The following is a 12,606-nucleotide window of genomic DNA, read 5'->3' as shown; positions in this document are numbered from 1 at the left end:
CAGTATTCTCATCCACAAGTACCTGATTGAACCTTATGGAAATACAGCAATAGACTGGCTCCTCCACACATCTGTGTAATCACTTGTCAGCTGATTCATGATGAATAATTCTATAGTCTGATTTTTACTCCAATATTGGCGTATGAAGGAGGCTCCTTTTCCCTTTTATATTATCCTTGAAATGCAATATTTCCAAAAACGTTGCATATACGTCGACGAGCAATTAAAAAAAGAACATACTTGTCAAATTTCATGGAAATCTATTACCGCGTTTCGTCGTAAATGCGCAACATTCAAACATTTAAACATTAAGAGAAATGCCCAACCGTCGACTTGAATCTTAGACCTCACTTCGCTCGGTCAATAAATTTATTACGAAAGAATAAAGTATAATAACATTCATGCTGTAGAGGAATGCAAAAATTTCACTCACAAAGTCCCAGTTACACAAAAGCCGGTTAAATTTTAATCCTGATTAACTTCACGTGAACCAAATCAGAGAAGACCATTTCAAAAAGATGGATCTACTAATCAGGATTGAAAATAACCCGGCATTTTTGCAACCGGCACTAAGTACCTGATTGAATGATTACAAAAGTTCAACAGCTGAGTCATAATTTTGACACAGTCCCACACACATGAACTCGCTCACTCACTTCCATCACCAACAGACGACGAAATTATTATTATCAGATGTTTTTCCAAGGATGAATAATAATTATCCTTTTAATGTCCTTCAGCGAGTTTTCTCAGGGATGAGACCTAGTGCAATCAAATCTTCATATTATAAACCTACTATGTTCTGAATCTCGTGAGAATCGTTAGAGCCGTTTTCGAGATCCGGTGAAATACAAACATATGAACATTTAAACATCAAAACATAATATAAATTAAACATATAAACATATAATGTGAATGTAAATCAATTATGTAATAAAATCAAAGCATACAATCGATTATTGAGTTTCACGTTTTCGGAATTTCCCCAAGATAAGATAGTGCTATTCTTACTGATGCATAATCATCACTGTTAAGATATCTGTAACATTATTATGATACCACGCACTTTGTCCTATTTCAAATTTGATCTGATATTCTTTGAATTGCAAATCCTCATAAAGATGAGTGACTTCCGCATCTAATCAACTGAAGCGTTCACATTTTCAATGTTATCAATATTCAACAATTAATTGGATATTGAATTTGAAAACAATGATAAATTTTCCATACTCTTATCAAAAAGGGATAATGAATCAATGCTATTGAAATATCTAACTTTTCATTGAAAAACAACAAATGTTATCAATTGTGCCTACTGTCTCTATTTTTCTCAATCACTATTCAAATCTGACAATTTCAATATTCAAATACTACGTGGACAGAATAGCTTCCGCGATACCATGAACTCTAAGGCGTTCCAAGGTGGACTTTAATCGATTCAGAACTCTAGTCTTGAATTTCAAAACTCCAGCAAATAAGAATCATTGTATACAAAGTGTCGGTTGCACAGAAGCCGGTTAAATTTCAACCGTGATTAATCCCACGAGAACCAATCAAAGAAGCCGTCTTCTCAAAAAAAACCTTCTCTGATTGGATCTAGTAAAGTTAATCACGATTAAAATTTAACCGGCTTTTGTGCAACCGGGCCATATAATTGCGAATGGTTTAGTAACTGAAACTTTGAGTCAAACGAATGTTTGTAGTGTGATGAATCTTTCAAATAGATCTCATGAAAAGAGAGAAAAATTGTGATTACCTTTTAAAATGAAAGAATTTGCTAAAGGAATAGTTAGCGACCGAGCGATAAAGCTTACTTATCAATAACTGTATATTTGATAAGAGTACCGTTCTGTACTGAATATTTTTCTAGGAAAATTATTCAATAAAATTATAATTATTTTGCAAATAAAGCACAAATTATTTATGAATCGCTCACCGATTTTGAGGTTACACTTGTTTACTATCGATCAGATGTTTTTAAAAAACAGTTCGAACGCAGCTGACTGATTCAAAGCATTGTCAAATATCATACCGGTTCTCATGCAAGGTAAAATATCATTCCTAAAAATTATAAAACTATCAATAAAGGATCAAGAATTTCAAAATAAAAAATAAAATGTATGTATTATTGTTGAAATTATTTATTATTTAAGAAATTGTATTATGCGTCAGGTCTTATTGTAACTAAATAGGTCATAGCATGAAATTCTATTATTGATAAAATGGCAGAAATTAATTATAATAATCTCAAACCTAATAAAAATTGTACAAGAATATTAATTTATTAATAATTTAATTCAACTGAACCACATGGTAATTAAATCTCTTTGGTAGGTCTAAGCCAATCACAGTGCATAGAAATAGCACCAAGACGGTGATCGTTTGAAAGCAACACATGTTAATCTATTATCAGACACCAACCCTGCCTTATCAGTTACACTAGCACATGTACATTGTATGAGAGGAACTATGTCTATAAGATTAAGCAGTTTTAAGAATTACATAAATTAAATTATTATTGTAATTAAAGGAATTGTATTCTACTACTTGCCACTGACGTCATGTTTACGTCACAAGCGTTCTACCAATGGCAAATTTTTATGCAAATTATTACATCGAGATTCCGAGAAGCAAGGTCTAGCCTAAAAGCTTAGAGAAAACAGCAGCACTTCCCTTTTGAAATCCTTACCGTGTAGATCTCTTTCATAGTTACCAAAGACCTATTTGTAAAATTTCTTGTTCGATTTTTAAATATTCTATTTGTGAGCCGATATTTTTAGGCCAATCTATTTGTTATTTATAAATTTCTGTTTTCATCAATCGATAAATTTAAAAGCTTAAAGTAAACTATCCCTTAATTAATTCGGTAAAGGAGATATTTAAATTAAAATTTCCCACGTGCTGAAACCAAAGCCTGGATTGCCGCCGATCAAACGATTTTTGATCTAAAGAAGAAAACCACGACCGCCAAGGAAATTCACGTGAGTTATAAGTTTTAAAAGGGGCCCCAATCTACGCTTCGAAAATATTTCAGTGAAGAAAAACATAAATTTTTCTTCGTTAAATTATTGGCCACGCCGACAAGCGCTTTAGCATTTAAGAGTCTAGGATTTATTCATATTAAATTTATAAGAATTTGTAGTTGATTAACTATCCTCCGCTGCCTGAACCACGACCCCGAACATTTTAAAAATATTTTCTATAATTCATTTTTCTCTATTTTTTCAAACTGTTAGATTTTATCAATTGTAAAATTCTGTCGAATCACGCATGGTATCATGCAAGCACAAGAAAATTTTTAACTGTTCTGTTAATACTAAATTATTATCAACCTGTAAATCAAATTCTGAACCTGCACTGTATGATTACATATTTTATTGTAATATATTTCAGTTTTGTTAATTCGCTTTCTGAGTTCGATTATTTCTTAAGCCTGTCAATTATTGTGTCTGATACGTTCTATATCATCAAGAACCGATCGAATACGATCATTGGAATAATTGAATTGAGCTGGATATTGGAACAGGTCTAAGTGGATGTAGCGAGTGGGGTCAGATCGAGATATTTATTCTTTGTCCTTACCTGCTCATATATCAGCTTTTATCTGTTACCTACCTCGACTTAGGAGCGAACACATCAATTGTACAGCAGTGGCAGCCATAGATCATATAAATTCCTACAATAGAGCTTAAAACCCGACAAGACTCTGTTCTCGAAGTATATTCTGAACGATATTTGGTTCAAATACCGTATTTTAATCCTTCAGAACTTATTAGAGACGCAGTCCCGTAAATTATCTACATCGGGATTTTTGCTCGACCTGTATGATTTTGTATGCTCATTCTTCACAGGTAATAATTTTAAGGTATCCGTCTTCAGTGTTTAGCGATCGCTACACTGCTTATAAGAATTTTCATCATTATACAATTTGTCATTAGAGGAATCAAGGGTGAGCGAGCGTTTAGGCCTCCCGCGATTCCGACAATTGTATTGAGTCTTGTAGTGAGTCAATCAGTCTGGTGTTCACTCAGCGTCCTCACACGCCATTGCAAAATTTATAGCCGCTACACCATTGACTCAGTACAAGATTCACTCTACATGTGTGAAGCCGTTAAAAAACGCACCACATTTGTGTGATGAATCTTTCAAATAGATCTCATGAAAAGAGAGAAAAATTGTGATTACCTTTTAAAATGAAAGAATTTGCTAAAGGAATAGTTAGCGACCGAGCGATAAAGCTTACTTATCAATAACTGTATATTTGATAAGAGTACCGTTCTGTACTGAATATTTTTCTAGGAAAATTATTCAATAAAATTATAATTATTTTGCAAATAAAGCACAAATTATTTATGAATCGCTCACCGATTTTGAGGTTACACTTGTTTACTATCGATCAGATGTTTTTAAAAAACAGTTCGAACGCAGCTGACTGATTCAAAGCATTGTCAAATATCATACCGGTTCTCATGCAAGGTAAAATATCATTCCTAAAAATTATAAAACTATCAATAAAGGATCAAGAATTTCAAAATAAAAAATAAAATGTATGTATTATTGTTGAAATTATTTATTATTTAAGAAATTGTATTATGCGTCAGGTCTTATTGTAACTAAATAGGTCATAGCATGAAATTCTATTATTGATAAAATGGCAGAAATTAATTATAATAATCTCAAACCTAATAAAAATTGTACAAGAATATTAATTTATTAATAATTTAATTCAACTGAACCACATGGTAATTAAATCTCTTTGGTAGGTCTAAGCCAATCACAGTGCATAGAAATAGCACCAAGACGGTGATCGTTTGAAAGCAACACATGTTAATCTATTATCAGACACCAACCCTGCCTTATCAGTTACACTAGCACATGTACATTGTATGAGAGGAACTATGTCTATAAGATTAAGCAGTTTTAAGAATTACATAAATTAAATTATTATTGTAATTAAAGGAATTGTATTCTACTACTTGCCACTGACGTCATGTTTACGTCACAAGCGTTCTACCAATGGCAAATTTTTATGCAAATTATTACATCGAGATTCCGAGAAGCAAGGTCTAGCCTAAAAGCTTAGAGAAAACAGCAGCACTTCCCTTTTGAAATCCTTACCGTGTAGATCTCTTTCATAGTTACCAAAGACCTATTTGTAAAATTTCTTGTTCGATTTTTAAATGTTCTATTTGTGAGCCGATATTTTAGGCCAATCTATTTGTTATTTATAAATTTCTGTTTTCATCAATCGATAAATTTAAAAGCTTAAAGTAAACTATCCCTTAATTAATTCGGTAAAGGAGATATTTAAATTAAAATTTCCCACGTGCTGAAACCAAAGCCTGGATTGCCGCCGATCAAACGATTTTTGATCTAAAGAAGAAAACCACGACCGCCAAGGAAATTCACGTGAGTTATAAGTTTTAAAAGGGGCCCCAATCTACGCTTCGAAAATATTTCAGTGAAGAAAAACATAAATTTTTCTTCGTTAAATTATTGGCCACGCCGACAAGCGCTTTAGCATTTAAGAGTCTAGGATTTATTCATATTAAATTTATAAGAATTTGTAGTTGATTAACTATCCTCCGCTGCCTGAACCACGACCCCGAACATTTTAAAAATATTTTCTATAATTCATTTTTCTCTATTTTTTCAAACTGTTAGATTTTATCAATTGTAAAATTCTGTCGAATCACGCATGGTATCATGCAAGCACAAGAAAATTTTTAACTGTTCTGTTAATACTAAATTATTATCAACCTGTAAATCAAATTCTGAACCTGCACTGTATGATTACATATTTTATTGTAATATATTTCAGTTTTGTTAATTCGCTTTCTGAGTTCGATTATTTCTTAAGCCTGTCAATTATTGTGTCTGATACGTTCTATATCATCAAGAACCGATCGAATACGATCATTGGAATAATTGAATTGAGCTGGATATTGGAACAGGTCTAAGTGGATGTAGCGAGTGGGGTCAGATCGAGATATTTATTCTTTGTCCTTACCTGCTCATATATCAGCTTTTATCTGTTACCTACCTCGACTTAGGAGCGAACACATCAATTGTACAGCAGTGGCAGCCATAGATCATATAAATTCCTACAATAGAGCTTAAAACCCGACAAGACTCTGTTCTCGAAGTATATTCTGAACGATATTTGGTTCAAATACCGTATTTTAATCCTTCAGAACTTATTAGAGACGCAGTCCCGTAAATTATCTACATCGGGATTTTTGCTCGACCTGTATGATTTTGTATGCTCATTCTTCACAGGTAATAATTTTAAGGTATCCGTCTTCAGTGTTTAGCGATCGCTACACTGCTTATAAAAATTTTCATCATTATACAATTTGTCATTAGAGGAATCAAGGGTGAGCGAGCGTTTAGGCCTCCCGCGATTCCGACAATTGTATTGAGTCTTGTAGTGAGTCAATCAGTCTGGTGTTCACTCAGCGTCCTCACACGCCATTGCAAAATTTATAGCCGCTACACCATTGACTCAGTACAAGATTCACTCTACATGTGTGAAGCCGTTAAAAAACGCACCACATGATTTGCCGGCCCAACGTGAGGCATTTAAATACAGCATTACATCACCCTACGTGTGTTGTCCTATCCTTGGAGGTGAGAGTGACTCCCCCAGGAGGAGCACCACATGATTTGGCGCCCAACAGTGATAGGCATTGAAGAGGTGGATAATCGACTGCGAGGATTATTTAGTTGCTCAGTATACTATAGCGCTGACAACGGGAAAATTTTTTGAAAAATTCATGGTTGTGAATTTCTTCAAATTTAATATTAACTGTTCACTGTTATATAAAATAACAAGAAGTACCATACCCAATTTTTGAACAGAAAAGAAATTTATCGATTGATGAATTTTTAGAGAAAGAATCGAACTCAGAATTTTATTATTGTGTTATTCGAAGATTGGTCATACTATAAGTCATAGGTATAAGAGATATCATAAGAAAGGTCATATTATTTGAAGAATATCAGGTCTATATTGAAACAATTTATAAAAATTTACAGAAAAGAGGATTGAAGTTATTTATATTTTTAAATTTTTTAAAAACATAAAGAGGGAAGTAAAATTAAATCACGGATATATTGTGGAATTCAAGCAGAGCATCACTGCTTTTATATAAAATTTTGCGAAGAATACTAGCCCTATATATAATTGCGGCAAGAAATTGTAAGAGTAAAACATTTATAATAATAATAATAATAAATTGTAAGAGGCGTACCTTTGTCACCGCATCACCCATTGTGTATCCTTTATGTCATTTTCGTTTTATGTCAACGATATTGCTAATTTGATTCACTTCATCACTGAACATATTATTGAATCACACTTCTGTATTTCTTCATTGAACGAAGTTTTCACACTATTTCAATTTTGATCATTCACTTATAATCGTTTCACATAACCTCACATATTTGCGGTCGTTTCAACACACTTGCATCTTTATATCATCCGATAAATTATGGAAGAACCACACCGCATCCTGGAACCCACATCGGCGACTTCAAGGACGGAAGATGTCGCGCAGGAGAAACGCCCATGCACCGCCGTCCCAGAGGTCCAGATGTCTGTACTTCACACTACAGAATCCCCACCGCTGACCGAAGACCACACACTCATCCCGCTATATTGGGCAAACATCATCCTGGAAGTAGTAAAAAATTCATATGAAGGAAACACACAAGCAAATGAAGAAATAATTGAAGAAGTCCGACAGATGCGGATAGCAAGTGAACAAGGTTTCGAAAAACAGGAACAAAGGTTGAAGGAAGCAGCAGAGGAAAGCAGGATGGTAACACGGCAAATCGAGAAGGATCATCAGACAATAAAAATCAATATTGGACCAGAGACTGAGCCCATGCATGCGAAGGCAGACACACTCGGGGAGAAAGTCAAACAAGCAAGCGAACGTGACACATGTATGGGAGACCAACCTACCGAGAATGTCAGGATTGAAGTTGCACCGCACGCCGCCGAACGCCGAGAGGGACCTGACGACATCACCAGCCAAGCCGAGGACGTCATCCATGGCATAGAGGGACAGCCCGTATCACCGCCCGCAGAATGCCAAGAGGAGCCGGACGACATCGCCCGCCAAGCTGAGGATGACATCCATCAGGTAGAGGGACAGCCCGTACCACCGCGCGCCGGATACCAGGAGTCCAAGGACGCTGCCCGCCGAGTAGAAGAGCAGCCCGGACCGCCGACCGCCCACATCACCATCCATCCACCGAGGACAGCGCCTGCAACATATGAACCCAGCATTCATGAAGATAGTCCAATAAACAATAGAAATGAAATGGAAACATACAACAAATCAGAATCACAACCAAAACTGAAAACCTACAAATCAAAACAACATACAAGCAAAATAGCAGTTCAACGGAAAAGAAGAAGCATTGATAGAATTCATCTACACCGCAGTCATGTCCGGTTAAAATCAAGTAGACTGTACACCGGCATGCAAAAAAGGAAAATGTCATTTGGAAAGACACACAGACACCACCGGCATGTCAGGTTTAAGAACAGCAAACTACATGTCACCGGTCAACAAAGAAGGACAACATTGGCTGAAGAGATCTACCTACTTCGTCGGCACATTCGTTTTAAACCAAGTTTGATAAAACGGATAGTTGCAAATTGGAATGGAAAATTGAAACAAATACCGAAATCAAATTTAGATGGGGGCTTGAGGAAATAAATAATCTTTTAATCAACTGGAAGCTACGTTGTGAATTATATCAACTATCAAACTTCTTCATAGTCACAGCCTACCCATCAAATCATATCCTTGCATACTGGCATCTTTCTACTGCAGCCTAATCAACATAGCCTAAACTTCGCCGCATCTCAGCCAATAAGGAAATATTATTAATTCACTTCAAATGAAGAAAATCGAAATCAACTTTAATAACAGAAGAAATTAAAAACTACGAAACAACCTTAAAAATTTACCAACCTAATCAAGCCATCCGCCTCATGCTACAAGCATCACAGAAACAATCGCCTGGTTATATCCGCCCAACTGGAAAACAAAAACAAAAATTGTATTATCCACAGAAAATAATTATAAATTAGAAATAACATGAAGTTAGTAGTGAATAGGAAGAAAGAAAATAAACAAAGTTTATTTGAAAAAATGCGTAAATATAACCTCGAAATACAGAATCGATCAAGAAATCTATTCAGAACCAAAGCCTGTTCGATAATTTTCTTCGTCATCCCAGCCAATGTGTGCGAAATCACAGAATAAATCATTATGAATCAAAGCAATATCGTTGTTAAATGTTATAATCTATTATTTAATGTGAAATTATAAGTAAAAAACGCAACCAAAAATATATATTTATGTTAATTTGCACGAAATGCGCATGTTCTATGTCATATAAATGTATTGCTAAAAAACTCCAAAGAAAATGAAATTCTTACCTTCAAATGTGAAATTTATTACTGTTGCATCAAAAGATCATGAATTGAAATTCAAATTGATAAATATAATCTTAAGGACTTAATATTTGTAACCAACATTGATAAAAATCGAGAAAGCCATTTCAAGTGTAACCCTGTTTGTACGCAACGTACTAAGCGCAAATAAGGAATTGCTCGAGTCAAACGGTAGACGATTGTCAAGTCACCGAAGTAAAATCACATTCTCACTCAATTTAGGTAAAAGCCAAACCAAAGAGTCGAAACCTTTAATAAATATGAAAAAATGATGAAAGTCTATATTTGTTGCAAATACTATTCAAATCTTAAGAAGTAATATGTGAAATTTTGTATATTTGTTATAGTTATGGGTCTGCTCATAAGCCACCCGTGAATGGAAGTTGTGGAGTTGTTTTAATGAAGGATCCAAAGAGACCTCATTAATTATTGTATTTCGATTGTATCCAATGAAAGGAACAATCAATTATTTATTTTTCGTAGCCAAAAGTGCACGATATATTGTTTTTAGTGTTAAGTGTTGAGTTTTCGTAAAAGTAAGGAGATGAAATAGTGTATTCATCACAATATCGGATTTTTCAAATAGTCATTGTTTCGACTCGTCTCCCAATTACCTATTTAAAATATCCTGGGGGCTTTTGTGTGATGAATTTTTCAAATAGATCTCATGAGAAGAGAGAAAAATTGTGATTACCTTTTAAAATGAAAGAATTTGCTAAAAGAATAGTTAGCGACCGAGCGATAAAGCTTACTTATCAATAACTGTATATTAGATAAGAGTACCGTTCTGTACTGAATATTTTTCTAGGAAAATTATTCAATAAAATTATAATTATTTTGCAAATAAAGCACAAATTATTTATGAATCGCTCACCGATTTTGAGGTTACACTTGTTTACTATCGATCAGATGTTTTTAAAAACAGTTCGAACGCAGCTGACTGATTCAAAGCATTGTCAAATATCATACCGGTTCTCATGCAAGGTAAAATATCATTCCTAAAAATTATAAAACTATCAATAAAGGATCAAGAATTTCAAAATAAAAAATAAAATGTATGTATTATTGTTGAAATTATTTATTATTTAAGAAATTGTATTATGCGTTAGGTCTTATTGTAACTAAATAGGTCATAGCATGAAATTCTATTATCGATAAAATGGCAGAAATTAATTATAATAATCTCAAACCTAATAAAAATTGTACAAGAATATTAATTTATTAATAATTTAATTCAACTGAACCACATGGTAATTAAATCTCTTTGGTAGGTCTAAACCAATCACAGTGCATAGAAATAGCACCAAGACAGTGATCGTTTGAAAGCAACACATGTTAATCTATTATCAGACACCAACCCTGCCTTATCAGTTACACTAGCACGTGTACATTGTATGAGAGAAACTATGTCTATAAGATTAAGCAGTTTTAAGGATTACCTAAATTAAATTATTATTGTAATTAAAGGAATTGTATTCTACTACTTGCCACTGACGTCATGTTTACGTCACAAGCGTTCTACCAATGGCAAATTTTTATGCAAATTATTACATTGAGATTCCGAGAAGCAAGGTCTAGCCTAAAAGCTTAGAGAAAAGAAGAGCACTTCCCTTTTGAAATCCTTACCGTGTAGATCTCTTTCATAGTTACCAAAGACCTATTTGTAAAATTTCTTGTTCGATTTTTAAATGTTCTATTTGTGAGCCGATATTTTGGGCCAATCTATTTGTTATTTATAAATTTCTGTTTTCATCAATCGATAAATTTAAAAGCTTAAAGTAAACTATCCCTTAATTAATTCGGTAAAGGAGAGATTTAAATTAAAATTTCCCACGTGCTGAAACCAAAGCCTGGATTGCCGCCGATCAAACGATTTTTGATCTAAAGAAGAAAACCACGACCGCCAAGGAAATTCACATGAGTTATAAGTTTTAAAAGGGGCCCCAATCTACGCTTCGAAAATATTTCAGTGAAGAAAAACATAAATTTTTCTTCGTTAAATTATTGGCCACGCCGACAAGCGCTTTAGCATTTAAGAGTCTAGGATTTATTCATATTAAATTTATAAGAATTTGTAGTTGATTAACTATCCTCCGCTGCCTGAACCACGACCCCGAACATTTTAAAAATATTTTCTATAATTCATTTTTCTCTATTTTTTCAAACTGTTAGATTTTATCAATTGTAAAATTCTGTCGAATCACGCATGGTATCATGCAAGCACAAGAAAATTTTTAACTGTTCTGTTAATACTAAATTATTATCAACCTGTAAATCAAATTCTGAACCTGCACTGTATGATTACATATTTTATTGTAATATATTTCAGTTTTGTTAATTCGCTTTCTGAGTTCGATTATTTCTTAAGCCTGTCAATTATTGTGTCTGATACGTTCTATATCATCAAGAACCGATCGAATACGATCATTGGAATAATTGAATTGAGCTGGATATTGGAACAGGTCTAAGTGGATGTAGCGAGTGGGGTCAGATCGAGATATTTATTCTTTGTCCTTACCTGCTCATATATCAGCTTTTATCTGTTACCTACCTCGACTTAGGAGCGAACACATCAATTGTACAGCAGTGGCAGCCATAGATCATATAAATTCCTACAATAGAGCTTAAAACCCGACAAGACTCTGTTCTCGAAGTATATTCTGAACGATATTTGGTTCAAATACCGTATTTTAATCCTTCAGAACTTATTAGAGACGCAGTCCCGTAAATTATCTACATCGGGATTTTTGCTCGACCTGTATGATTTTGTATGCTCATTCTTCACAGGTAATAATTTTAAGGTATCCGTCTTCAGTGTTTAGCGATCGCTACACTGCTTATAAAAATTTTCATCATTATACAATTTGTCATTAGAGGAATCAAGGGTGAGCGAGCGTTTAGGCCTCCCGCGATTCCGACAATTGTATTGAGTCTTGTAGTGAGTCAATCAGTCTGGTGTTCACTCAGCGTCCTCACACGCCATTGCAAAATTTATAGCCGCTACACCATTGACTCAGTACAAGATTCACTCTACATGTGTGAAGCCGTTAAAAAACGCACCACAGTAGATTTACCATCCGGTCAGTGCTACCACCTAGGCTATTGGCAGAAAGTTGAATGCATTCAAACTG

The 12,606-nt window shown here is 34.2% G+C and overlaps 2 protein-coding genes across 2 annotated transcripts in view; one reads left to right on the top strand and one right to left on the bottom strand.

Moving 5' to 3' along the window:
* LOC111050580 overlaps positions 1-12,606 on the top strand; it is a 553,956-nt gene that overhangs the window by 141,986 nt on the left and 399,364 nt on the right.
* LOC111050578 (leucine-rich repeats and immunoglobulin-like domains protein 2) overlaps positions 1-12,606 on the bottom strand; it is a 132,925-nt gene that overhangs the window by 113,774 nt on the left and 6,545 nt on the right. The window lies entirely within an intron of this gene.

This window comes from Nilaparvata lugens, chromosome 10, assembly GCF_014356525.2.
Source record: "Nilaparvata lugens isolate BPH chromosome 10, ASM1435652v1, whole genome shotgun sequence".
NCBI classification, from domain to species: domain Eukaryota; kingdom Metazoa; phylum Arthropoda; class Insecta; order Hemiptera; family Delphacidae; genus Nilaparvata; species Nilaparvata lugens.
This window is presented reverse-complemented; position numbering and strand designations above follow the sequence as displayed.